This window comes from Lygodium microphyllum, chromosome 25, assembly GCF_053477565.2.
Source record: "Lygodium microphyllum isolate KBCC chromosome 25, Lygodium_microphyllum_v1.1.10, whole genome shotgun sequence".
Lineage (NCBI taxonomy): Eukaryota > Viridiplantae > Streptophyta > Polypodiopsida > Schizaeales > Lygodiaceae > Lygodium > Lygodium microphyllum.
Window position 1 is genome coordinate 33723255 of NC_141159.1, and position 26127 is coordinate 33749381.

Consider the following 26127-nt stretch of genomic DNA (forward strand, 5'->3'; position numbering starts at 1 on the left):
ATCTTAGTAAATAATCTCCTCACCTAGATTGCCTCCTAGGGAGCCTTGCTACACAAAACTGCTAGTATCTTTTGCAATGCACCTAGCTGCAATCCATCCAAAAATGTAGAGAGAGAAAAGAAGAAGTTTGAACTTTGTTCTTAGCATTATTGTGCTTTTCCTGGCTCTTAGTACCTACATGATTGTGCCAAAGGTAGCTCTGGGGCTCAAGCCATCTAATAGTTGGAGGTTACACAGTTGCTGATGTCATCATTCACCTAGTCAGTTGCTACATTTTCCAACCTGATTTGTTGCCTACATTGTTGTTGGCATCTTTGATCATCATCAACATTGCTACTGTTGCATTTTTGGGATTGATTTGAGTATGAAACATTCCAACCCCTACTCTTGCAGCGACCTTTGCTTTGAACCTAGAGGCGTTGAGGTTTGAGGCCCACTAATTGTATTATCTTTATATTCATTATTCATTCCTTAGCATCTAGCACTCGCAGATTGCGTTCTGTACACTATCATACACTTTTGCATTTTGTCTTTACCATACTATTTCTTTACATGGTTAAGCAACAAAGGGTTAATAATTTTAATCCCCTTTTAAGCTCATTAAACAATCCCAAAACTCAAATATTAAATGTGCCAAAATTGCTTGAGTGCCTACATTTAGTGCACCCGAAGTGTCTTAGTGCCACTTGAGAGAGCCAAGGTGCTATCCACATTCTAATTCTTCCATTCCAACCAACCATTATTCAGCCCTCTCATCATGTGTGACTCATTGCTTCATGGAGCCTTGTTTGAGTGCTGCTTTGCTGTCCATAGCCCTTCCGCAATTGGGTGACCTATTTCCAACTATCCTGTTGTTGTGCTTTAAGGTGTTTGGTCGGGTGTCACGGGGATATGAAATATTTAGATGCTTTAACTTGCTGATTGCAAGGTTGTTTAAGCACATGTGATGCACATGGTATATATTCCATAGTAAAAGGCCAAGGACCTCAAGGATACAGTGGGTGTCAAAGGCAAAAGTTGTCATAAGCTATGTCAATTGGGTTTTGGTGGTCAGTTGAATCAGATTTGACCCTAGGACAGTTGTTTGGCCAATAAATGTTAGTGGTGACATTAGGGACTAGCATTAATTAATTAATTAATGCCAGTCTAAGGGTCAACAGAGGTTGGGAACCACTCCAGATTGCAAATGGCATAGCTAATTTAATTAAGGATGGGCACAATTAATTTTGGGCAGGTTTAGAAGGGTTGAATTTAATTTTCAGAATTATTTAATCTTGATAATTAAATAAATGGTTGGATAATGTTGGAAAATGGGTCTCAAAGGCTGCCACTTGGCAAAAATGCCCATGCAAGAGTGAAAAACGTTTTTGGAGGCTAGAGAGAGATTTAGTTCATTTAGGCTGAGGAAAACAGAGAGAATAGGATGCTGGTCCTATTTTTCTACAGTGGGGGACCTTCTAGAGGCTGGAGCAGCAGAAATCAAACCATCTGATGCATATAACAGCAGTTTTGGGATTTGCAGGAGCTAGTGACAACAGATTGGGTTAGGCCACAATAGTTTGAGGCCTCCCGGAAACAGCTGGTGATGTTGCGTGAGAGTGCTATGGAGTGTGAGACAAGAATGAGAAGGGATAGAGTTGAGAGCTGAGAGTGAGGGAATTGAATGTGAGTGTACTAGTGTGTTCCATGGTACACAAAGAATAAAAATGTATTTATGTTAGGATATAAGTAAAGGGTGTGTTCACACCCTTAAATTTATAGACACGGGATTAATGGGAGTTTACACCCAAAGGGGCTTTACACCTTACAACCTCCCACTTAAAGGCCGGAAGTGGTACCTTTAAACTATCCAGCTCCCACTGCTCGAATGCAATGCTCATCCTGAGCCTTTGCAAGGCTTTTAGTGAGAATATCTGCAGGGTTATCTTGGGTTTTGACCTTAGTCAGTGTGACAAGGCTATCATCCAAGACGTGTCGAATGAAGTGATACCAAACATCTATGTGTTTGGTACGCGCATGAAACATGGCATTCTTAGCCAGACATACTACATTCTGGCTATCACAACCAAGCACTGGAGTACGTAAAGAAAGACCAAAATCCTTGACCAAAGGGCCAAGCCAAATAACTTTCTTAGAAGCTTCTGTGGCTGAAATATATTTAGCTTCTGTACTCAGTGCTACAATTTTTTGCAACCTTGAACACCAAGATATAGCCCCACTGACCAAAGTAAAGACATACCCATTGGTAGATTTTCTATTGTCAAGATCTCTAGCCATGTCCGAAACATAGAATCCGTGCAACTCTAGTGTACCCTTTCCATAGCATATACACTTGTCTTGTGTATTTTTTAAGTATCTAAAGACATATTTCACTGCTTCCCAATGTGGTTTGCTAGGGTTAGACTTGAATCTACTAACAACTCGCACTACATGAGCAATGTCTGGACGAGTTGCAACCATGGTGTACATTAAAGAACCACAAGTTGATGCATAAGGTATGCTCTTCATAGCAGTAGCAGTTGTAGCATCTTTTGTGCAATCTGCTTTACTAAGCTTTGTATATGGCGGTAAAGGCACACCAAGAGGCTTAGCATCAACCATATTAAATCTGTCAAGTACTTTACTGTGTACTTGTCTTGTGAGAGAAACAACAAGTGCTGTCCTCTATCTCTTTTAATGCGCATGCCAAAAATGTGTTCAGTTGCTCCCAAATCTTTCATTGAGAAGGCTGAACTCAGCTGCCTTTTAAGAGTATGTAAAGTACTCTTATGCTTTCTTGCAATTAGCATGTCATCCACATATAAAACTAGCACAATAAGGCTTTCATCATCAGCCTTTTTAGTGTATAAGCAGTGATTTGCATGGCTGCGTTTGAATCCATGGTTGAGCATAAAAGTATCAAACTTTTTATACCACTGTCTAGGGGCTTGTTTCAGCCATATAAGCTGCGTTTCAACTTACAAACTAAATGCTCTTTCCTTGGAATAACAAATCCTTTGGGTTGTTTCATGTACAACTCGTCATCCAAGTCACCATGAAGAAAAACAGTCTTCATATCCATTTTATCCAATTCTAAATCCAAGGATGCAGTGAGAGCAAACAAAACACGGGGCATAGTCATCTTCACCACCCGTGAAAAAACCTCTTGAAAGTCTATACCTTTCTTCTGTGTATGGCCCTTAGCAACCAAATGTGCCTTGTATTTGGGCTTCCCATCAATACATTTCACCTTATAAACCCATTTATTAGGAATAGCTTTCCTATCCTTGGGCAAAGGTATAAGCTCCCATGTGTTATTTGCATACAGAGACTTCATCTCTTCTTTCATAGCAAGCTCCCACTTTCTCTTTTTTTCACATGATTGTGCCTCTCTAAATGTTAGAGGCTCACCTTCATCAGTCAATAAAATGCAATCCAAAGATGGCTGAAACCTCTGTGGTTGCCTTTTGATACGTGTAGACCTTCTTACCCAATGATCTATATTGATAGGCAATGGGCCTACATCCTCAGATATGTGCACACCATCACCTAGGGGCTGATTTTTAGCATTTTCTTGCTGTTGTAACTTGTTTTCAGCGTGTTCTTCTTGCTGTACTATTCCATCATGTACATCAATTTGCTGTCCATTATCTTTTGGCTGTAGCACAATAGGTTGCTGCTCATTTTCAGCATCAAAAGGGACAAAATCTTCAGCTAGTGGTTGCTGAATGGCTGGCTGTTCATGCTGAAATTTGACCTTGTTTTTGTCAAGGTCACCATGTGTAGCATTTTTCAGCAACTTGGCCTCATTAAATACTACGTCTTGACTGCGTACTATCTTCCTATCTTGAGGAAGCCAAACTCTATATCCCATCTCTCCCTCATCTCCATATCCCATGAAGATGCCCTTGATGGATTTCATGTCAAGTTTTGTCCTCTGATTTAGAGGAATATGCACAAAGGCATCGCAACCAAAGACACAAAATGATCATATGAAGCAGGTTATGCACGATTGGGAGAGCGATTGCACACATGAATTGCAGTTTTAAGAGCCTCTCCCTAGAATATATAGTTGTGGATAGCATGCATGTGACTCTCTCATGAAGTGTGCGATTATATATTTCAGCCACGCCATTTGATGCAAGATTGTAAGGGGTTGTCAACTCCCTCTTAATGCCATGCATCTCATAAATTTTTTTGAAGTCATTTGAAACATACTCGCTCCCATTATTTTTTATTATAGCTTTTAACTTAAGCCCTTTTTGTGTGGTAACAAAAGCATAAAACCTTTTAAAAGCGTCCAACACTTCCTTTTTGCTCTTCAATACATATATCCATGACTTTCTACTGAAATCATCAATAAAAGTGACTAAGTACCGTGCACCCCCATGTGAATTAATAGGCATAGTGCACACATCTGAATGTACTAAGTCAAGAGTATTGGACTTCTTAACGATACCAAAGTAATAAGAAGACTTCACATGTTTTCCATATATGCAATTATTACAAAAGTTGAGACCAAAGTCTTTTACATCAAATCTCCCTAAAGAGGAGAGAACATGAAGGCCTTTCTGGCTCATATGGCCAAGTCTTTTGTGCCAAAGTTCCACCTGTGAATGAACTTAAGCTATAGCCAAAAACTTGCTAGGTAATGCTTTACAATGCAAATAATACAAAGCCCCTTTTTGATGCCTTACAATCAGCATGAAACCCTTGTGGACCTTTCAATAGCCACCACCAAAGGTAGTAAGATACCCTCTTGCATCAAGTTGCCCAATTGATAGCAGACTTTTCTTTATGCCAAGTACATATCTGACATCTTGCAAAATCAGCTCTTGACCATTTTCAAGGGCCAAGTGAATGGTATCTACACACTCTATTTCACATGCATAATTGTTGCCCAAGTAAACCTTGCCTAGGCAACCTACATTGTATTTAGAAAATGACTCCAAAGAGGGAGTAACATGAAAAGAGGCACCGCTGTCCACTATCCATGATTGAGACAGCCCATCATGAGCTGAAAATAAGGCATTTATCTCCTTTTTAGTGATGTGCATATCACTTGCTGTTGCCATAATATCTGCATCAGGCTGCAACAAGTATCGCTCTAGTGTTTGAGAGCTCTTCGATGACCACACTAGATGCAACATTTGCCTTTGCAACTTCTTTTGAAGGAGAGCTGTCATCATATTTTTTGTCATCCTTCTTTTTCTTTCCTTGCTATTTCTTTTTTTCTTGCTCTTTCTTGTAATAGCGACAATCGGGCTTTTTATGCCCTTTATGTCCACATTGATAGCAAGTAATATCCTGTTGTTTGCCCTTGCTTTTGCCTTTATTTCTTTCATTATCCCTCTTTTTTGACCTACCTCTAAGATGATTGGCTGAAACACCGCTTTCTCCATTGGACTTTCTTCTAATCTCCTCATTGAGAATAGAGCCCCTAACACCATCGAAGGTTAAAGCAGGGTTGTTGCTCAATGAAACAACCAAAGACCCCCAACTATTAGGCAAAGTCATCAACAAGAAAATAGCCTTCAATTTATCATTGAAGGGTTGCAAACCAGAGTCCTGCAACTAGGTCAAAATCCTTGTGAAAGCACTTAAATGCTTTGAAGCTGGCTTAGACTCATCCAACTCCATGTTTACAAGCTTGCACATGAGATGCATTTGATTACCAGAGTTGTATCTTCATAAGTGTCCATCAACTTTTTCCATATGGCATAAGCTATATCAAGACGCTTAATGTTTATAAGTACATTATCAGATACAACCATTTTAATGTATACAATGGCCTTCTTGTTGAGTCTAGCCCAATCCTCATCTGTCATAGTTGGAGGCTTGACTTCCAAAAGAGCATTATCACAATCCTTGGCAAATAGAATGCCTTGCATCTTGTCTTTCCACAAGTCAAAACCGATGCCATCAAACCCCTTGATTTCAAGAAGGGATTTAGTGTCATTGATGCTTGAAGCATTTGCAAACATTTTTCGGCAATGCACCCAAAGATCAATGCTGCAATTTATGACAGCAAACAATGAGCTGAATATTCAGGTAATATCAGCCCAAATTTTCAGATGAGCAAGATTCAGTCCAAGTACATGTATAGTAGTAGAACGGATGACTTTTAGCAGTATAAGTGAAATTTCAGCATATCATCCAAGTATACATCATTGTCACTAAGACTGCTGCAACATGACTATCCACTCTATGGGAGTTGCCCAACATGTGTACAACATACATATGTGACCAACTCAATTTCTGATACACAAAAAACACCGAAATTCTTTGCAATTTCTTCAAAATCTCACAAGTGGGAGATAAATCTCACTACTTACAGCATGAAGATTGCTTTAGCAATGTTCCCAGTGTACATTTTAGACATCAATTTTGCCAAAATTCAGCAAAAGCCCCAAAATTTTACTGACCAATATGCCCTGATTGCATTAATACATGATCCCGAGAGGATAAAACGAGCAAAATTAGCAAAATTTGCCAAAATCTTGCAAAAGCCCCAAATTTCTTAGGTCCAAATGTGCACTGATGTCAACAAATTTGACTAAGCTAAGCAAAATTTCATTGATATAAGAAAAGGCCCAAAATTTTTGGAGCCAATGTGCATAATTTTTGCACTTTCTTGGTCAGATGTCCTGTTCTGGATCACGATTCCCGAATCCGAGAAAAGCCCCAAAATTTTCAGCCAAGAAGGCACACTCTGCTTGTGCACGCAAACACTTGATAGAGAAAGAAGATTAAATTTGAATATTAAAAAAATAGACTTGTTAAATCGTTGACTTGCCCCATCTACCCAATCAACCCCCTGGCCCACTGTTGCCCACCAGCCGCTTGGCTTGGTCGCCCACCAGTCGGCCTCGTCGACCTAGCACGTTTGTCACACGCGAACTGCATCAATTGTCGGGTCCAATCGTCTGGTTTTGGTCGCCCGGTGCTGGTTAGCTAACTTCCACCTGGTCTGCTTGTTGCACACGACCTGTATTGGTCATCTTCTCAACTGCTACCTGTTGACTGTTGCTAGTTCCACGACCAAGCACACTCTTGGGAAGCATGAACGCTATAACCAATGCTCTGGCACCTGTTTGTTGCGTGAGAGTGCTATGGAGTACGAGACAGGAATGAGCAAGGATAGAGTTGAGAGCTGAGAGTAAGGAAATCGAATGTGAGTGTATTAGTGTGTTTCACGGTACACAAAGAATAAAAATGTATTTATATGTTAGGGTACAAGTAAAGGGTGGTTCACACCTGTAAGCTTATACACACGGGATTAATGGGAGTTTACACCCAAAGGGGCTTTAAACCCAACAAGTGACAGTATTAAATGTCGTTTGGTACAAGCAACAATCAGATTTCAGGCCTTTTGGTGTGAAAATCAGAAATCTCTCTCTCTTTTGATATTCTTTCACCTTCTCTAGCTTGTGCTTAGTCATTCTCAGCATTTCTCAATCTTTTGGACCAGATTTCAGTCAAATTTGGTGGACAACAAAAAGATCACTGCTGTAAACCCTAAATTTTTTTTGTAAAAATTAGGGTTTAATAGCCTCCTCAAGACTCGTGCCAATTGGGTGAAGGCATCATACACTAAATTCAGCACCTAAAATTTGTGTAATTGTCAAGGAATTCAAATGCCAGCCCATTCATTGTAAATTGGGGCAGCATTTGGCCAATTGGTGGTTCCATTTGTGTAAGTCTTGGGTGAAAAATCAAGGGGCAATTGGCCCAAATCGATTGCTGATTGTTGCTACAAGGGGCCTTTGGAAAATAGCAAGGGAGATTGTGAATCTTAGCTTGTTCTCATTTCATTAGCAATCAAGTCAAAGAAATATCAAAAGGGGCACCGGTTTTGGGGCCAACAGGGTGTCCAATGCCCTAGATTTTTAAGGTAATTTGTGCATTTCAAGTTATCTTCATTTGCTCATTGCTGTAATTAAGTGCTTAATCATGGAATTACCACTCTTTCCAAGAAATAAGGCTAGTTGCATCAAGACTATTCTATTGCTTGGTGACATGATCAGCATCCTCTTCATCAATTTCAAGGCAATGTCTACTGCTGTTTGAGGCCATCGAGCATCCACTCCACCTCCTACACTAGTTTAAGTAGACATGCATTTGATGATTTGGAGGTCTTTTGAAGTTGTTGTACTTGCATTTTTTGCTTGGACAGGTTGCCTTGCTGATCGCCTGATTGGTAGTAGTCACATAGTTGCTAACATCATCATTCACCTAGTCAATTGTTGTATTTTCAGTTTGAGCTGCTGTCTACACCTTTGTGGGTCTATTTAATCATCATCAACATTGCTACTTTGTGGTTTTGGGATCTATTTGAGAATGATACACTGATACCAACTCCTTCAGCCACCTCTTCCCCGTTCCTAGAGACAAGGAGGTTCAAGGCCCACGAATTGTGTCATCTTAACGTTCATTATTCATTCATTAGCATTTAGCATTTTGCAAAAATTGTATGACAGCATGGTGTTAGTAGATTCGTTAATGATCATAAAATGCTTGTACAATGTGCATGTGTGGGCTGAAAGCTTGAAATGCACATTTCTTTGCATAGGAAAGTCACATGAAGATTCTGATACCGTTTTTGCGATGTACACGGAAAAAGCTTTCATATGACACCCATATTGGGAGGGTCCCTTAATTTTAGGAGGTCCCTAAATTTTAGGAGCCTCGAATTAGCCTAAAAATGCTAGTTCTAAAAAATAGGGATATCATTCTAAAAATTAGTAAATTCTGTACTTTGACCGTGCTTACTAAATTTGGTTGTTTCTATTCTTGACAGTATTTAGCCCAAAAAGGAAGGCCAAAGAGAAGAGACAAGTGTCAAGACACTTGTCACACAAGTTTCCAAGTGTCCCACCACTTGTCACATCTCATGACATGTGGCTGGACACTTGTCTTGTGCTACTCCACTTTCCCCTTTTGTACTAGCTCTTCCCTCTCCTATAAATAAGAGCTCGTTTTTTTTCATTCAGCATCATTTTTCTTTGCTGTAAACTCATGTACAACACCCACAGATAGCCAGAAGCTGGCCCCATCCATCCCCATTATCATCCCCCACTTCTCCATTATCAAATTCCTCCATATTCCCTCTTCTATCATTGCTGTTTTACAGGACAGCAAGCCTGTAAATTCATTACAGCACCTCCTTCTCGAGCTCTTTCTTCCATTTTAGCAACAAGAAGCAAGCCCTATCCATGTACTGTTGATCAACGATGGAGAAATGTTGATTTTCCCTCTTTCTTCTCTCATACTGTAAAGAAATCAGTTCATATCATTGCATAATAGATAATGCATGTGTGTTTGTACATCTTTGCATGATCTTGTGAGAGTGAGAATTACTTCTCCTCACTCTCAGGTTGATTGTAACTGAGCTCTTCCTTAAGGGACTTGGGTTGAGCAGAAATACATTTCTTCAGGGGGGGTTGCCCATCTTCAACCCTCAATTTTCATGGCTGTAATTTTGTGAGTAATTTTCATTTTCAGCTTTAAGTGTTCATTCTCTTTTATATTAAATCTCGAAAACAAGCAAATATCATAATTGTTAAGCATACTACGTTGTTCTAGGCGTTTACAGATGTAGAAGGGAGAGAATGGTAAGATGGTGGTCAAGAGAAGGAACCCGGTCATGGCTTTGTGAACGCTTGTCTTCACAGTCTCAGTTGTTACTTTCACAAGCCTTGTGTTCTTGATCCACATGATTCCCCCAATTGTACTAGTGTACAATAGATGTCCTTCAAGAAGACCTGCAAAAAAGACATAAGAAAAAGACTGTTGCTTTAGATGTCCTCTACCTATTTGGGGCCCATGGGTTGTTCTGCAAGATCTAATGTGTAGCAGTGGAAAACGGGGAGTATCCAAAGCTGGAGGATCCAAATGCTGGTGGCTACAAAGGCTAATCTATAAACCCAGGTTGCTTAAGGCCTGAAGCCTAAAAATGCAGCCTATGACAGGCTGTAGACTGATTGGGGGGATCAAAAATATACTGCCCTGCTTAATACATAGTTGCCAGGTTTGCTATTGATGATGCAAGCACCTAAAAAGTGCTGCCCATGTAGTGAGAGAAAGTCACGGAGATCGAGGCAGATAGACGTTATGTGCAGTGAGAGACAGAGAGAGTGCAAGAGAGCAGAGTAGAGAGTGAGCACGTTTTTAGGTACAAATGACAAGTGTGTACCTTCAAGTTTTTAGATAGATATATATGTGTAAGTACAAGTACTAAGGGTACGTTTACACCCGAGCACATTTAAAGGCACGAGGCCTTTATTCCCAACAACCTCCCACCTAAAGGTAATGTGCCTTAAGAGGAGAAAAGAATCAGCTAAGTCTAGGTATGCACAAAGTTGAAATACATATATCTATTCAACTCCCATAATCTGTCGGCAATGAGCAAACCGCTCTGTTGGAAGATCCTTCATGAGAAGGTCTGCAGGATTATCATCTGTATGCACTTTGACAAGCTCAATGCTTTTGCTGTCAAGTACATCTCTAATGAAGTGGTACTTCACCTGTATGTGCTTTGTCTTTGCATGAAAGACAGGATTCCGTGCTAGCATGATAGCACTCTGACTGTCACAATGGAGAACATGTAACTCTGTGATGCCAAGCTCTCCCACCAGACGTGAAAGCCATAAAGCCTCCTTGCATGCCTCAGTGGCAGCCACATACTCTACCTCTGTAGTAGACAATGCAACACACTTTTGTAGCCTGGGGATCCAAGAGATTGCTCCTCCTGTGAAAGTAAACACACACCTAGAAGCGGACTTCCTGCAGTTTGCATGACCAGCATAGTCTGCATTCGTAAAGCCAACAACAGATACCTTCTGCTTTCCAAAGCAGATGCACAACTCCTTTGTGCCTTTGAGGTATCTCATAATACCTTTCACTTCATCCCAATGCTTCTTGCCAGGGGTTGCCATGTATCTGCTAACCACTCCCACTGCAAAGGCAATATCAAGACGTGTAGCAACCATAGCATATATCAAACTGCCAACAGCTGAAGCATATGGTATCTTGGCCATTTCAACCCTCTTATCATCAGATGTAGGGTTGTCCTCTGCACTGAGTTTCACATATGGAGGCAATGGAACCCCAATTGTTTTTCCCCCCTCCATATTGTTACGCTGCAAAACTTTGGAGATATACCCATGTTGAGATAGATAGAGTAAGCCTTTCAATCTATCTCTGAGTATTCGCATGTCAAGAATGTAATTTACATCACCAAGATCCTTCATGTCAAAACTGCCATGAAGACTTTGCTTCAGTGAGTCCAAGGCATGAGTATCCCTGCCAGCAATCAGCATGTCATCAACATACAAAACCAAGATAATCAGGCTGCCATTTGCTGCCTTCTTGGTGTACAAGCAGTGATCCACTTGACTTCTATGAAAGCCTTGGGACTGCATGAATGTATCAAACTTATGATACCATTCTTATGGTGCTTGTTTCAGCCCATACAAACTCCTTTTGAGTTTACATACCATTTTTTCCTTCCCTTGTTCAGCAAACCCTTCAGGCTGCTGCATATATATGTCTTCATGCAGATCACCATGTAAAAACGCAGTCTTTACATCCATTTGTATAAGCTCCATATCCTCAACTGCAACCAAGCCCAAAATGGTTCTCAATGTAGTCGTCTTGACTACAGGAGAGAAAATTTCATTAAAATCAATTCCATGCTCCTGCTTGTACCCTTTTGCAACCAATCTTACTTTGTACTTTGGTGAGGAACCAGAAGTGACCATCTTGTAAACCCATTTGCATGGAAGGGTTTTCTGCCCTTTAGGCAACTGCACCAAGTCCCAAGTGTCATTTTTTTCAAGAGATTCCATCTCTGACAGCATGGCTTTATACCATTTCTTGCTGTCCTGTTTGTCATTGCTTCCTTGAAGCAAGACGATTCACCACAGTCTATCAACTTGACATAATCAGCCACATTAATTGCACCAGGAATAAACCTGTCAGGTTGTCTAGTAGCCCTAGACGATCTCCTAACCCAATAGTCATTGTTTGCTGGCTGTTCTTGCAAAATTCCATTTTCAGCATGCTATCCTGGCATTTCAGCCTGCAAATCAGCATTAAGAGCTTGTTGTCCTAGCTGTTCCTGCACATGTAATGGCTCATTTTCATGGGCAATAGCTGGCTGATCATTTCCAGCATCATTTCCTACATTTACAGGTTCATTTACAGCAGGTATTTGCTGCTGTACAGCGGACACATTTTGCTGTCCAAAAGGTATTTATTCCCGAAATACAACCCTACGGACCTCCTTAGTCTTTTCGGGCTGTTTGTGCATGCGATCTTCCTGGAAGATAACGTCATTGCTGCGTACTACTTTTCTTTTCTCGGGATCCCACAATTTATACCCCATTCCATCCTCGTCACCATCTCCTAGGAAAATGCATTTACAGGACTTCGGCTCAAGTTTGCTGCATTTTTCTTTACGAATGTGCACAAAAGCCTCGCAACCAAACACTTTCAAATGAGCATATGAAGGTGGTTTGCCCCGACCACGCTTCTTGTGGAACTCCCCTCCCCAAAGACCTGTTTGGTGACCGATTTATTAAGTGAACGACTGTCATAACAGCCTGTGCCCAAAAACCATGGGGTAATGCAACATGAGACAACATCATACGGACCTTATCCTGTATGGTCCGATTCATACGCTCTGCAACTCCATTTTGGGGCGGATTATGAGGGGCAGTGAGCTCCCTCTTTATCCCTTTGCTGTCACAAAATGCCTGAAAGGCCTTGGATACATATTCCCTACCATTGTCAGAGCGAAGACACTTAAGTGTCTTATCTGTTTGATTTTCAGCCAATGCCAAGAATTTTTTAAACTTATCAAGCACTTCATCTTTGCTACGAATGGAGTAAACCCATACCTTCCGTGTAGCATCATCGACAAAGGTGACAAAATATTTTTTTTCCCCCAAAGATATTCCTGGCATTTGACATACATTCGAATGTACTAACTCTAGAGGAGAAGATTTCAAAGAAAGAGGCTTTTTATGTGACGTCTGTGCATGTTTGCCATAAATGCAATGATCACAATGCTCAAAATCAGCATAACGAAGACAAGGCAAGTAACCCAAACGAGAAAGCACTTTCATTCTTGTTGAACTCATTGTGTCCCAACCGGCCATGCCACAAAGAAACTCTTGGCTGCTCGGTCACGGCAACAACATGGTCATGCATACTAGATATATGAAGTGGATACAAAGTATCACTCTTGCAACCTCTGGCAATAACCCTAGATCCCTTATAGATTTTCCATTTTCCATTACCAAAGGTGGTATGAAAACCATCATCATCTAGCTGCCCTGTGCTAATCAAGCTCTTCTTGAGTTGAGGTATATGCCGTACGTGCTGAAGTGTAAAGATAGAGCCATGCTGAAATTGTAACTGCACACTACTAATACCTGCAATCTCACATGCATAGTTGTCCCCAAGATGGACAATACCATGTCGACCCTATGTATAGGCGAAAAACCACTCATGAGGAGGGGTGACATGAAAGGAAGCACCTGAATCAAGAATCCAGGTATGCATGTTATCATCTGTATCTACAAGTAAAGCATGTGCACCAAAGTGTGAAGAGACAAAGAGTACGTTACCCCCACTGTCACTGTCATGAGTGACTACATTCACCTCTTCAATTTTTACACTGCTCTTCTTAGGCTGACTGTCGTTCTTCTCTTTCTTGCTATCATCTGTCTTCTTACCTTTTTCTTTCTCTTTCTTCCGTTTGTAGCAGTTACGTTTAAAGTGACCCTTCTTGCCACAATGATGACATTCAACATCTTTGCCACGTGATTTACTGCGTCCCTTGCCATCATATTTGCCCTTTTGCTATGATCTGCCCCTAGTATGCAAAGCACTGGAAGACTTACTGGATGCATGGTTCTGTTGATTCATCTCTTCCATAAGTAGAGCACTCTCTACATTAGCATACAAAAGGATCACATTAGAATTGCTCATAGCAGTCCTGAATGTATCCCAACTCTCTAGTAGAGTGCAAAGCAAGAAAGTAGCCTTAAATTCCTCATCAATCATGAACTTCAAGGCAACTAGCTGGCTGAAAATGGAGTTAAACTCACTCAAGTGAGTAGATATTGCTGTACCTTCTTTCATAGGCAAATCCATAAGCTTTTTCAGCCAATACACTTTGCTTGTAGCACTCTTTTGTGCATACAGTTCTTCCAGTCTAGTCCATATAGCATATGCAGAATCCAAACCTTCAATGTTGAAGAGCAAGGCATCAGAAATCGATAGCTCTATGGTTGAGCGTGCAAGCTCATTCAACTCATCCCAATCATCCTGATCCATGTCCGCGGGCTTTGCCCCTTTGGTTTTGATCTGCTTTGTCTACTTCTTTTGTAACAGGATATTGTAGTACTGCTTTTGCCAAATTGCAAAATTGTGTGCGCCTTCAAGCTTCCTTATGTGCATTAGATTACTGCTGTCATTGTTGCCAGCCATGATTTTCAGCCCAAATGTGACCACAAAACTAGCAAATGCAGGCCCAAACTGTCACCCAAGTGACCAAGGTACAAACAAGTACCAATCAGCAATAAATGACTTCGCAGAAGTACAGATTTCAGATCTGTAATTAAATTTTCAGAAGCACCAAACCATGTGCTACAACATTATCCAACTGATTACAGCTGTTTCAAGGGCATTTGCATCACATTACATGAGAAATCCCAAAATTTCAGCTGCAATTTCTGTTGTACATGTACCCACGGGCATAAAATTTGACACAAATGGTCAAAAGCCCCAAAATTTTGTGCTCAAAGTGTCAAACACACATCTGCATTTCCTTTATCATGCATAGGACAGTCCAATTTTACCAAAATAAAGCAATTTCAGCAAAACCCCCAAATTTTACTAAGTGTTGATGTCCAAATTGCGCGGAATTCAACCTGCATGTACATAAAATGACCAAATGCTGCACAAATTTTGCCCAAATTGCAAAAGCCCCAAATTGCACAGGGTCCAATGTGCCTCAATGTCGAGAAATTGGATTAATTTCAGCCCAATTTGTGCATGTACATTCAAAGCCCCAAATGTTTGTTGAGATATCGAGCTCCACTCGTGATATGCCAGGGTGATCGTTGTGCATTTATGTCACCGACTTGTTAGTTACAGATGCGGTTGGTACACCGCTCATGAATAATAGCTAGATGACAGCTATCCGTATCTACTCTAGTTCGTGGTTCAGTTAGTATGCCACCTTAGTTAGTTGAGTTTGGTTTGAGACCCATATATAGGGTTCTTCTATTTCTTTGTATGAGTGTTCTTTTTGGCTTACACAACTAAGGAGAGGAAAACTGTTTTCAGCCTCCATCCTTGTGTGTATTCCCCCATTGTGCAAGCAAGAAAGCTACAAGTGAGACTCCTTTCTTCTCTCCCACAATCTTGACATGGTATCAGAGCCGGGTTCGTGGTAAGGAACTCAAGAAAGCAAACCAAGTTCGCGGTGTTCTGGTAAGAGGACCAGTGTTGCTTTCATTTTTCTGTTTTGGGAGCAAGTCTCTGCAGGTAGCACAGCCGGAAAGTGCAAGAGTGCATTGTCTCAGATTGAGATGCCCTTCGCGGTGTAGCAAGAGGGCAGTATATGCTGCGGGGGAGGCCTTTAGCCCTTGGTTGCTTTGTTTTTTTGATTTGAGGCCATTTCGGAGCCTGTTTTGAAGGCAAAAGTTTTTTGCATGCACTCAGGAAAAGGCCCTGTTTTATGCTGTGCGACCACTATTCTACAGGTCGGTCAAAAGTTACCGTAGAAATTGCATCGTATGCCTGTGCGCAGAGACATTGGGAGTTACAGAATCATTCTTGTTGCCTGTTGATGCAAAATCGTCACTAAGAAGTGACTGTGTGGTCAAATACCACTTTCATCAGTTTTGCAGATTTGCCCTTGTGAGGCTGAAGCTGTGTTTTTTGCAGTGACAGAATTCTTTGCAGTGTTCTGTAATGGCGTCTGATTCTCTTTCACAGATTGCCATTGAAAAGCTTGACAAGAACAACTTTCAAGCATGGAAGTTTAGAATGACAAATTTCCTTATGGGAAAAGGATATTGGGAATTCGTTTGCAGGAAATGAAAAAGAACCAGTTCTTCTTGATGTTCCTAATCAACAGCTAATGCAGGCATTTAAAGGATGGCATGAGAGAGCCAGAAAAGTTATATACTGGCTATCTATCAGTATTTCAGACTCTATGATTGTGCATATTCAGGATGCAAGTACGCCAAAGGAGGCATGGGATACTTTGTCAAAAATGTATAGCATAAATACGTAAGCCAGGAAAATGCAGCTCAAGCAAGAGTTGCACAATGTGCAAAGAGAAAGTATGAGCATCAATGACTACCACATGAAGGTGAAGAAGATTCCAGATGCACTTGCTTCCATTGGGTCGCCAGTGGAAGATGATGATTTAGTTTCCGTGAACTTGAATGGTCTAGGAAAGGATTGTGCACAATTTCGGACATCCATTTCCATCCGTGAAAGATTTCCTGATTTTGAGGAGTTGATTGCTCTTCTAATTTCTGAGGAGCAGAGAAATGGTGGTGCATCTTCTTCAGGAGGAACTTCAAAAGAAACTGTCTTCTACTCAAATGCTGGAAGAGATAGAGGCAGAGGTAAAGGAGGCCGATTTGGAGGCCGTGGTAGAAATCAGAATATGCAACAAACTCAAGAAAACCAGTCCTATGGAGGAGGACGTGGTAACTCTAGAGGCAGGGGGAGCCAAAGAGGTCGTGGTGGATGACAAAGAGTCCAAAATGCAAACAGTAATGTTGAATGCTACTACTGTGGTAAAATGGGTCATATGGCTAAAGACTGCTATAAAAAGCAAAATGACATCATGAATGGAAAATTGCAACAAGGGAATTATGCGTCTTCTAGTAGACAAGGTGATGACAGAAATGAGCATTTGTTTATGGTGCAGCACATGAACAATTCTGTGACAAGTGCAGAAGAAAGCAACGAAGTGTGATATGTTTACTCAGGTGCTCAAACCACATGACAGGTCATGCAGAATGAATGCAGGATGCAAGGAAAATGGAAAAACCAGGATTTGTGGAGAATGGTGATGATACTGTACATCCTATTGTACAGATTGAAAAAATTCCTTTGTCTATGCAAGATGGGAAAAAAAATACCTGTCAGACGTATTTCATGTCCCGAATATCACCAAGAATCTGGTTTCTGTTGGTCAAATGGTTGAGCAGGGCTTGCAGGTCAGATTTAATCCTCATGGATGCTTTGTTGAGGATATGAAAAATAAAGTTTGCTTGATAGCAAAAGGAAAGAAGAAGGGCAGAATGTTTACGTTAGATGCAGACATGTCTGAATTGAGTGCAGCAATGTTTGCACATGGGACTGGTGTAGTTGCAGATATTGATATCTGGCATAAACGCATTGGTCATGTTAATGTACAGCGACTTAAATCAATGCAGACCCAAAATATTGTTGCAGGATTGCCTAGATTCAAGGTTGCAGAAATGCATAAGGTATGTGAAGCCTGTTAATTTGGAAAACAGGCAAGGAAACTATTTCCTAGACATGTTTAAGAGAGTAAGAAGCCATTGGAATTAATCCACTCTGATGTGTGGACTACTAAAGCTGCATCTATTGGAGGCTGTCATTATTTTGTCACGTTTATTGATGACTATAGCAAAAAAGTTTGGGTGTATTTTATGAAAAAGAAAAGTGAAGTTTTTGGGCATTTCAAAACTCTTAAAGCTATGGTTGAAAAAGAAACAGACCTGCAAATAAAGTGCCTAAGGTCAGATGGAGGGGGAGAGTACCTCTCAAATGAGTTTGCAAGGTTCTTGCAGGAGCATGGCATAAAGCAGCAATATTCATGTAGTCATACCTCACAGCAAAATGGAATTGCAGAAAGAAAAAACAGGCATATTGGAGAGGTATCTCGTGCCATGCTCAATGAAAAAGACCTATCAGATTTTTACTGGGCTGAGGCAGTTGCTATAGCAGTCTACATAATGAACAGGACTCCCACTGCAGCAATACATGGTATGACTCCAGAGGAGAGATATACTGGTAGAAAATCAGATATTTCTCATTTGAAAATTTTTTGTTGCATTGCCTATGTTCATGTGCCAGATGAGTTGAGATCCAAGTTGGATCCAAAAGCTGAGAAGTGCATCTTTATTGGTTACTCTCTGCAGCAGAAAGGGTATAGATGCTATAACCCTTCTACTCGTAAGTTTACAGTGAGCAGAGATGTTGTTTTTGATGAGATGAGTAGCTGGTATAAACCAGTAAATGTGATTGATAATGTAGATGCACAAAATGGTAATGCTGCACAGAATTCACAGCAGCAGTCACAAGATATTAGTGGACCTGGAGTGTTCTCTAGCAGTGGTTCACATTCTTCGCCATGGACAGGCAGATTGAGATCAGGAGAATCTTCTCAAAGCAATGCAGATAGTGGTATGCAGGTATCACGAAAAGGAAAAGAGAAGGTAGATCAGCCCATGTTTGATGTGAATGCAGGTCACTCTTATGTGGATGGTGAATCTAGTGGCTCAGAACAGAGCATTGATGATGAGTTGGGTATTCCTTCTATTGTTACACGTGGAGTAAGGAAGACAAGGGATGTTTTGAGAGCACCTGAAAGTGAGCCTACTTTGCGCAGGTCTACTAGAGCTAGATATCCTGTGGATAGGCTGAAATATGATGGATTTAAAGCCATTCATTATGCCTATATAGTCAAAGTGATACAGGAACCAGAACCCACTCCTTTTGAGCAAGCCATGGGAAAAGAAAAATGGGAGAAAGCCATGGATGAAGAAATGGATGCTTTGGAAGCAAATGCTACATGGGAATTGGTACCTTTGCCTAAAGATAAGAATGCAATTGGTTATAAGTGGGCTTTTAAGGTGAAACACAATGCAGATGGTTCCGTGAACAGATACAAGGCAAGATTAGTAGTCAAGGGGTATGCACAAACATATGGAATTGATTATGAAGAAACATTCAGTCCGGTTGCAAGGATGGCAACTGTAAGAGCAGTCATTGCTATGGCTGCATCAAAGGGATGGTCTTTATATCAGATGGATGTAAAGAATGCCTTTTTGCATGGTGATTTGCAAGAAGAGGTCTATATGGAGCAGCCACCAAGCTATGTGCATGCTATTCATCCTGAGTTTGTTTGTAGGTTGAAGAAAGCCTTGTATGGCTTGAAGCAAGCACCTAGAGCATGGTCTGACAAGATAGGATAGTATCTTGTCACTATTGGCTTTCAAATTTCCAAGGCAGATTTCTCACTTTATATGAGAAAAACAGAGAAAGGTATTATGCTGCTTGTCATTTATGTTGATGATTTGATTATCACAGGTGATAGTGATGAAGATATTCTTCATGTGAAAATGCTATTGAAGCAGAAGTTTGAGATGAAGGATTTGGGAGAGCTGTGTTATTTCTTGGGCATTGAGGTGATTAGATAACCAAGTGGGATATGGCTCTTGCAGAGGCAGTATGAATTGGACATGCTGTCCAAATATGGAATGACAGGCTGTAAGTCTATTTCAGTTCCTTTGGAGCAGAATGTGAAGCTGAGCGCAGATGCAGGTGAGCTTCTGGAAGACCCTACTATGTATAGACGCATAGAAGGAAGTTTGATTTATATGACTATTACCAGGCCAGATTTGAGCTATGCTGTTGGATTGGTAAGTCAGTTTATGCAGGCTCCAAGGAAACTGCATTTGGATGCGGCTAGACGCATACTCAGGTATGTGAAGTCCACATTGCAGTATGGACTATTTTATGAGACTGGGGTTCAGATACAGTTGCATGGATACACTGATGCTGATTGGGCTAGTAGTATTTCTGATATCTACAGTGGATATGTATTCTCTTTTGGGAGTGCTGCAGTCACTTGGAGCAGCAAGAAACAACCTACAGTTGCCTTGTCGAGCACAGAGACTGAGTACAGGGGTGCAACAATGGCTGCATGTGAGGTAGCTTGGTTACATAAGCTACTTTATGATATGCATCAGTCTACAGATGGGCCAGTTGTCATTTATTGTGACAACATGAGTAGTATACACTTGGCAAATAACCCAGTCTATCATGCTAGAACAAAGCACATTGAGGTGCATTATCACTACGTGCGAGAGAAAGTTTTACTAGGTCTTATTGATCTAGTTTATGTCGGCACAGAGGATCAGGTAGCTGACATATTTACGAAGGCATTGGGCGCAGAGAAGCTGCGCAAGTTCAGAGACCTGCTTGGTGTGCAGGAATTGGGATTGAGCTCGAGGGGGAGTGTTGAGATATTGAGCTCCACTCGTGATATGCCAGGGTGACCGTTGTGCATTTATGTCACCGACTTATTAGTTGCAGATGGGGTTGGTACACCGCCCATGAATAATAGCTAGATGACAGCTATCCTTATCTACTCTAGTTTGTGGCTCAGTTAGTATGCCACCTTAGTTGAGTTTGGTTTGAGACCTATATATAGAGTTCTTCTATTTCTTTATATGAGTGGTTTTTTTTGGCTTACACAACTAAGGAGAGAAAAACTGTTTTCAGCCTCCACCCTTGTGTGTATTCCCCCATTGTGCAAGCAAGAAAGCTACAAGTGAGACTCCTTCCTTCTCTCCCACAATCTTGACAATGTTGGGGACAAAATGTCATAAATTCCTGCAATTTCTGAGACAGATATCACTATTTCATCTTGTTCACACCAAATCTGGACAAATCCCTAAATTTTCCAAGTCCTGCGTGCACTAATTTCAGTGAAATTGAAAGAATTTCACTAAAACATAAAAAGCCTCAAAATTCCGGGAAAATGTGCACCGACTTTGCAATTTTTGAGTCAAGTTGTCCAATTCTGTGTTGAGATCCCCTAATTCGGGAAAAGCCCCAAATTTCTGGGCCAATTTTACACAGATTTGAGATATTGTGCTTGCGCGCACGAAACCCATCAAGAAAAGGGTAGAATTTGAATTTTTCTTTGAAAAAAAAAGAAAAAATTGGAACGTGACAGGGTTAGTTGACCCATGTCAACATCAGGTGTCACGTTGCCTACCCAGGCGCCGTCCCGTTGATCGCGCTCGTCAATGTCCGCCCGCTAGTCCACGACGCCATCCCGTTGGTTGTGCTCGTCAGCACCTGCCCACTGGTCCATGCCTAATCCAAACGACTGCTGCTCCTGCTGTCGCCTCGTCTCCAGCTTGCCGCCTGTCGACTATGCCTGCAGCTGTCCACGATGCTTGACGACCTACTTGTCAACTGGTCCCGTCAGGCAGGCTGCATTTGCCTGCAACCTGTTAAGTCTACCGATTGTTGCTCGCTAGCAACCCGCCAGCAACTCCTGCTTGCACCTGACTGCCTCTTGCCCGCTGTGATACCAGTTTGTAGTGAGAGAGAGAGTCACAGAGATCGAGGCAAACAGACGATACGTGCAGTGAGAGACAAAGAGAGTGCAAGAGAGCAGAGTAGAGAGTGAGCACGTTTTTAGGTACAAATGTCGAGTGTGTACCTTTAGGTTTTTAGATAGATATATATGTGTAAGTACAAGTACTAAGGGTGCATTCACACCCGAGCACATTTAAAGGCACGAGGCCTTTATTCTCAACAGCCTAGCAGATCAAGAAAGTCACCTAGCTGAAAACACCAGTTGGCCTAGCTGTAGCAAGGTCTGCTCGCTGGCAAAGTATGCAGTATACAAATGATTGTCCATGACACCTAACACAGCTGTCACCCTGGTTTGTTGAGCTGAAAAATGCAGGGTTAGCGTGGGCGTTAGATGAAAGTAGGGGGATTGCAGAAGAATGAGGGCTGGCTGAATGAAGCCCAAATGGAGTGAGGGGGCGAGCTGCCTATAAACTGGCAAACTGAGGCTACAATTGACTTACAAACTGGCTAGGCCCAAAATGTGGGCACCTAGGTCAGCTTTCCCAACTAACCAAAATGGTTATAGTGCTAGAAATGAAATGCATCAATGCACTCTCCATCTTAAGTGCAAAACAGAGAAAATGATGGATAATCACAATGTTGGAGCTCCTAATGTTCTTGTCTAACTTAGACTGAGGCGCATAGGTAGGAGATGACTCAACATGCAACTTTGAGTGGAGATGGGTGGAGCTTATGCAAGAGTTTGACTTCGAAATCCCTTATAGAAAAGGTGCAACTAATATGATTACTGATGCTCTTAGTTGAATTCTTGAAGTTAATGCCTTATTCTTCTCCGAAATCTCGACCAATTTCCATCTTTCTCTCAAAGATCGTTGTCAAAATGATCTTTACTTTGGTAAGATCTGGCAACTAGTTTAAGATGGATCTAGTAGTCCGGGAAGCTTTGGTGGTGTGGATGTTCGAAAGTTGGCTATTGAGAGAAAGATGATAGAGAAGTATTCCATTCGTAATAGATTATGTTTTAAATAAGGCAAGGTGTGTATGCTTGATGAGATCAGGATATCCACAAGAAAATTTTATATGATTGTCACGATGCGTTGAGTGCTGGCACTCCACCATACACCGGACTTTGGCCTTGGTTACTCGCTACTTCTATTGGCTTGCTTAAGTCTTATGTGTGTGAGTGTTTGTAGTGCTAGCTTAAAAAAGTTGAATGGCACAAATAAGTGGGGATGTTGCATTCTTTACAAATTTCCGATAGAAAGTGGAGTAGCATTTCTATGGATTTTGTAGTAGGATTGCCTTGCATGAATCAAGGTCATGAGGTAATTTGGATTGCAGTGGCCTAATTGACGAAAATTGTTTGATTCATTCCCACAAAGACGATCGTGAAAAGCCAAGAGCTCACTGGTCTCTTTGTCGAACATCTTTATGCACTTTATGGTTTCCCTAAAAGTGGAAACTTCATTGTCTATGTTGTCCTCGGAACATCTTGAAACCGATGGATAAACCGAACGGACAAGTTAGACCATGGAGGATATGTTGCATGTGTATGTCTCTTTTAGGCAATTTGATTGGGAGTGTTATCTTTCTCAAATTGAGTTTGCTTATAACAATGCTATGCATTTGGGTATTGGTTATAGCCCGTTCATGCTTATGTATGGTTATGAGCTGAAACCATCGATTACCACATAACTTGGGGGACTTCAAAAGGCAGTTTGTAGTTGAATTTTTGCATGATATATAGAAGATGTTGATGATTGCTAGGGAAGGATTAAAATGGCCCAGGATTGTGCCATGTTTTATGCTACCCAACATCGTACTCCTCGAGAGTCCGAGGAGGGCATGTAGGTTTACCTTAAAGTCCCAAAGGACTTTGACTCAATGACTACTGGCAAGTGCTATAAATTGACTTCGTGATATTTTGGTCCTTTTTAGATTACCAAGAAGATTAGTAGCATATCCTATGAGTTGGATTTAGCTTCAAAAAGCTGAGTTCTCCGTTGTCGTACTGCTGCATATCCAAGGTGTGGAATCCACCAAAAAGTGTGTGTGACATTCGTGTTTTGTGTATACCTAGTCGTTGCGCTTGCGTGTTTGTGTGTGTATGATCCCTAGTTTTCCCGTAAGTGTGTTTCGAGTTAGTGAGGTTGGTAAAACTTGGAAAAGGTTCTAATGCTCTGGTTAGGGAGATGGATTGAAAACCTTGTCTACAGTAGAATGTTTTGAGGCTCTTGCAACAACCTCATGCATGGTGCTAAGTTCTCTCCAAGAAATTTGGTGGTAATGGACTAGGTATGAAAGGGCATGCTCCTTGAAATACTCAATGTTTGGTCATAAATTCATTGTGGTCCTATGCCTTAAGCGGCACAAGGAAAGAGGAGGATATAATTGCAATAAAACTTTGCTGGCAATTGTTGCAGTGATAATGGGCTGAGTGTGGAAGGGCTTACTGTTTGAACACTCAATGTCTAGTTGTAAATTGAGTGTGGGACTTAATGATGCCTTCAGTGGCACAATGAATGGTGCTGATCTCTGCTTTTGGAGGGAGTCGTGATGTAGATCGGGTCTATTTCAGACATTGTGTTGGCAACAATAGGGGGAGAAAAGCAGCGACAATGACTGGAAGGGAAAAAAGGCATAATGCTTATTGGAGACAACTGCGTGTGGTATGCTAAAAAAGGCCAGACCAGAAAAACTGCGCGGAGAGAAAAAGCTCCAACACCATATTACATGGTCAAGATGAATGACTCAGGGGTCTCCAAGCAGGTTCTGCAGATGGTCCAGTTCATCCGACAGGAAGCAGAGGAGAAAGCTAACGAAATCGCTGTCTCCGAAGAGGAGATTTGTACTCTCTGATGCAGGAGTTCAACATTGAGAAATTGCAAATTGTTGAGGCTGAGAAGCGGAAGATTAGGCAGGAGTATTAACGGAAGGAGAAGCAACTTGAAATTCGTAAAAGAATTGAGTATTCCACACAGCTAAATGCCTCCCGTCTGAAGGTGTTGCAAGCACAGGAGGATCTTGTACGGTGTATGGGGACCTACTGTGAAAACCTCGAATGTGCTGGAGACATGAAAATTTGATGCCAGCGTGGTGGCAGGTGTGCAAGTTGTTCAGGAGATTTCCAATCACTCTCAGGGGATCCAAAGTGCAGCCAGGCGATGTTTTGCAGCAGCTGCTACGGACACAGTGGGCTGCCATCGTGATTCGGTGCTATCCTTGGCTTCTGCCCAAACTAATCAGTGGCTTCTCATTGCAAAGTCTGCTTGTGGGATCGAGCTGGAGGGAGGCATCATCCAAGGACTCCGCAGCGACGGACGAGGCCGTCACGATTATGTTAGCCTGCTCTTATTTAGTCTCAGTCTGTCATCTCCTGGTTGTGAGCTCCTGTCAGAGTCTGACAGGAGACAGAGGAGCTCTGTCAGTGTGTTTTTAGGCTGCTTTAGTCAGCATGCAGCCTTGGGCATTTTACAGCCCAGATCTGGGCTGTTTTTGGGGTGACTGCCCATTATTTTGGGCAGTCGGACCAGTTCTGGTCAGTCGGACCAGATCTGGCCATAGTCGGCCAGATCTGGCTAGGTCGGCCAGTTTAGCTGGTCGGCCAGTTTTCTGGCTGGGGGCTATTTATAGCTGCCCCCCCAGTCAGTCCAGCATTCATGCTCTGCAGGTTCAGCACTGCTCCCTCCATCTCCGTCTCCGGCATTGGTGCTGCCTCTGCTTCCAGTCTGTCCTGGTTCCCTCACTGACGCTCCGGGCTACGTGCAGGGACTGTTCTGTCCATTCCAGTGTATTCAGCATTCATCTCAGTCAGTGCAGACTTTCTTCCTTCATTCTCTGCTTCCTCTCTCCACTCCTCTGTGTTCGTGTTCTTCTTTCGCTGCGCACTCTCACATGGTATCATCGCCTGATTGAGAGCACGGAGGATGAGAGAAATACCTTACTGCTGCTGCCCACAGTTCCACAACAGCCAGGAGATTGCTTCAGGCGGCTGCCAGCAGGTCTTTTCCAGCCAGGCGACTGCATCAGAAGGCTGTACAGCCTGCGTTTGCTGTACACAGGGGCTGCCACGTCATCCAGTGACGCAGCAACCCTGCGTTTGCTGCCAGGCGACCTCTTCTGCTGCAGGGCGACCCCCCTACAGCTTGCGTTTTGCTGCTCTGCAGGTCGCTTCTACCCCAGGCTGCTCCTTTCCTGCAGGCGACCTCTGTCTGGGCTAGTTCCCGGTGCTGGTGGTCTCGATTCTGGTGTTCGACATCAGATCTATTTGCGTTTTGCAGATCCAGGTGGTTGTAGGCACTCTCTGCCTGCATCTTGGTGGTTGGTGACCACACAGTTGGTCCTATTTCGTCAGCGGCACAACTTTCTTGGTATTTTGCAGATTGGAAGATGTCTTACCAGTTTTCAGGCTTTGAAGACTCAGAGGATGAGCTTCTTTCTCATCATTCCTCTGAGCGGAGGCGGGACTATCGTGAAGTTCGTCATTGGGAAGACCCTCCTCGCACTCGTCCTTCTTCAGTCCATGCATCTCAGAGGGTTCCATCTACTGCGAAGGTTTCTTCAGTGAAGACTGCATCAACTGTGCGGATGTCTTCCTTGATTCCCTCTATCCAGGTGCCGATTCTCCCTTCCTTTCCGAAGGAAGACAAGTTGGATGGTTCCAACTATTCCCTATGGTCATGCAAGGTGGCTTGCATCCTTGATACCTTTGATCTATGGGAGCTTGTTTCTTCGCCCATCGACCGA

General features: G+C 42.1%; 1 protein-coding gene and 1 pseudogene across 1 annotated transcript in view; both read left to right on the forward strand.

Annotated features, from left to right (window-relative positions):
• The window catches only part of LOC148014064 (phenylalanyl-tRNA synthetase class IIc family protein), a 47539-nt gene that overhangs the window by 11056 nt on the left and 10356 nt on the right, over positions 1–26127 (forward strand). The window lies entirely within an intron of this gene.
• On the forward strand, positions 23580–24714 carry LOC148014065 (V-type proton ATPase subunit E pseudogene; annotated as a pseudogene).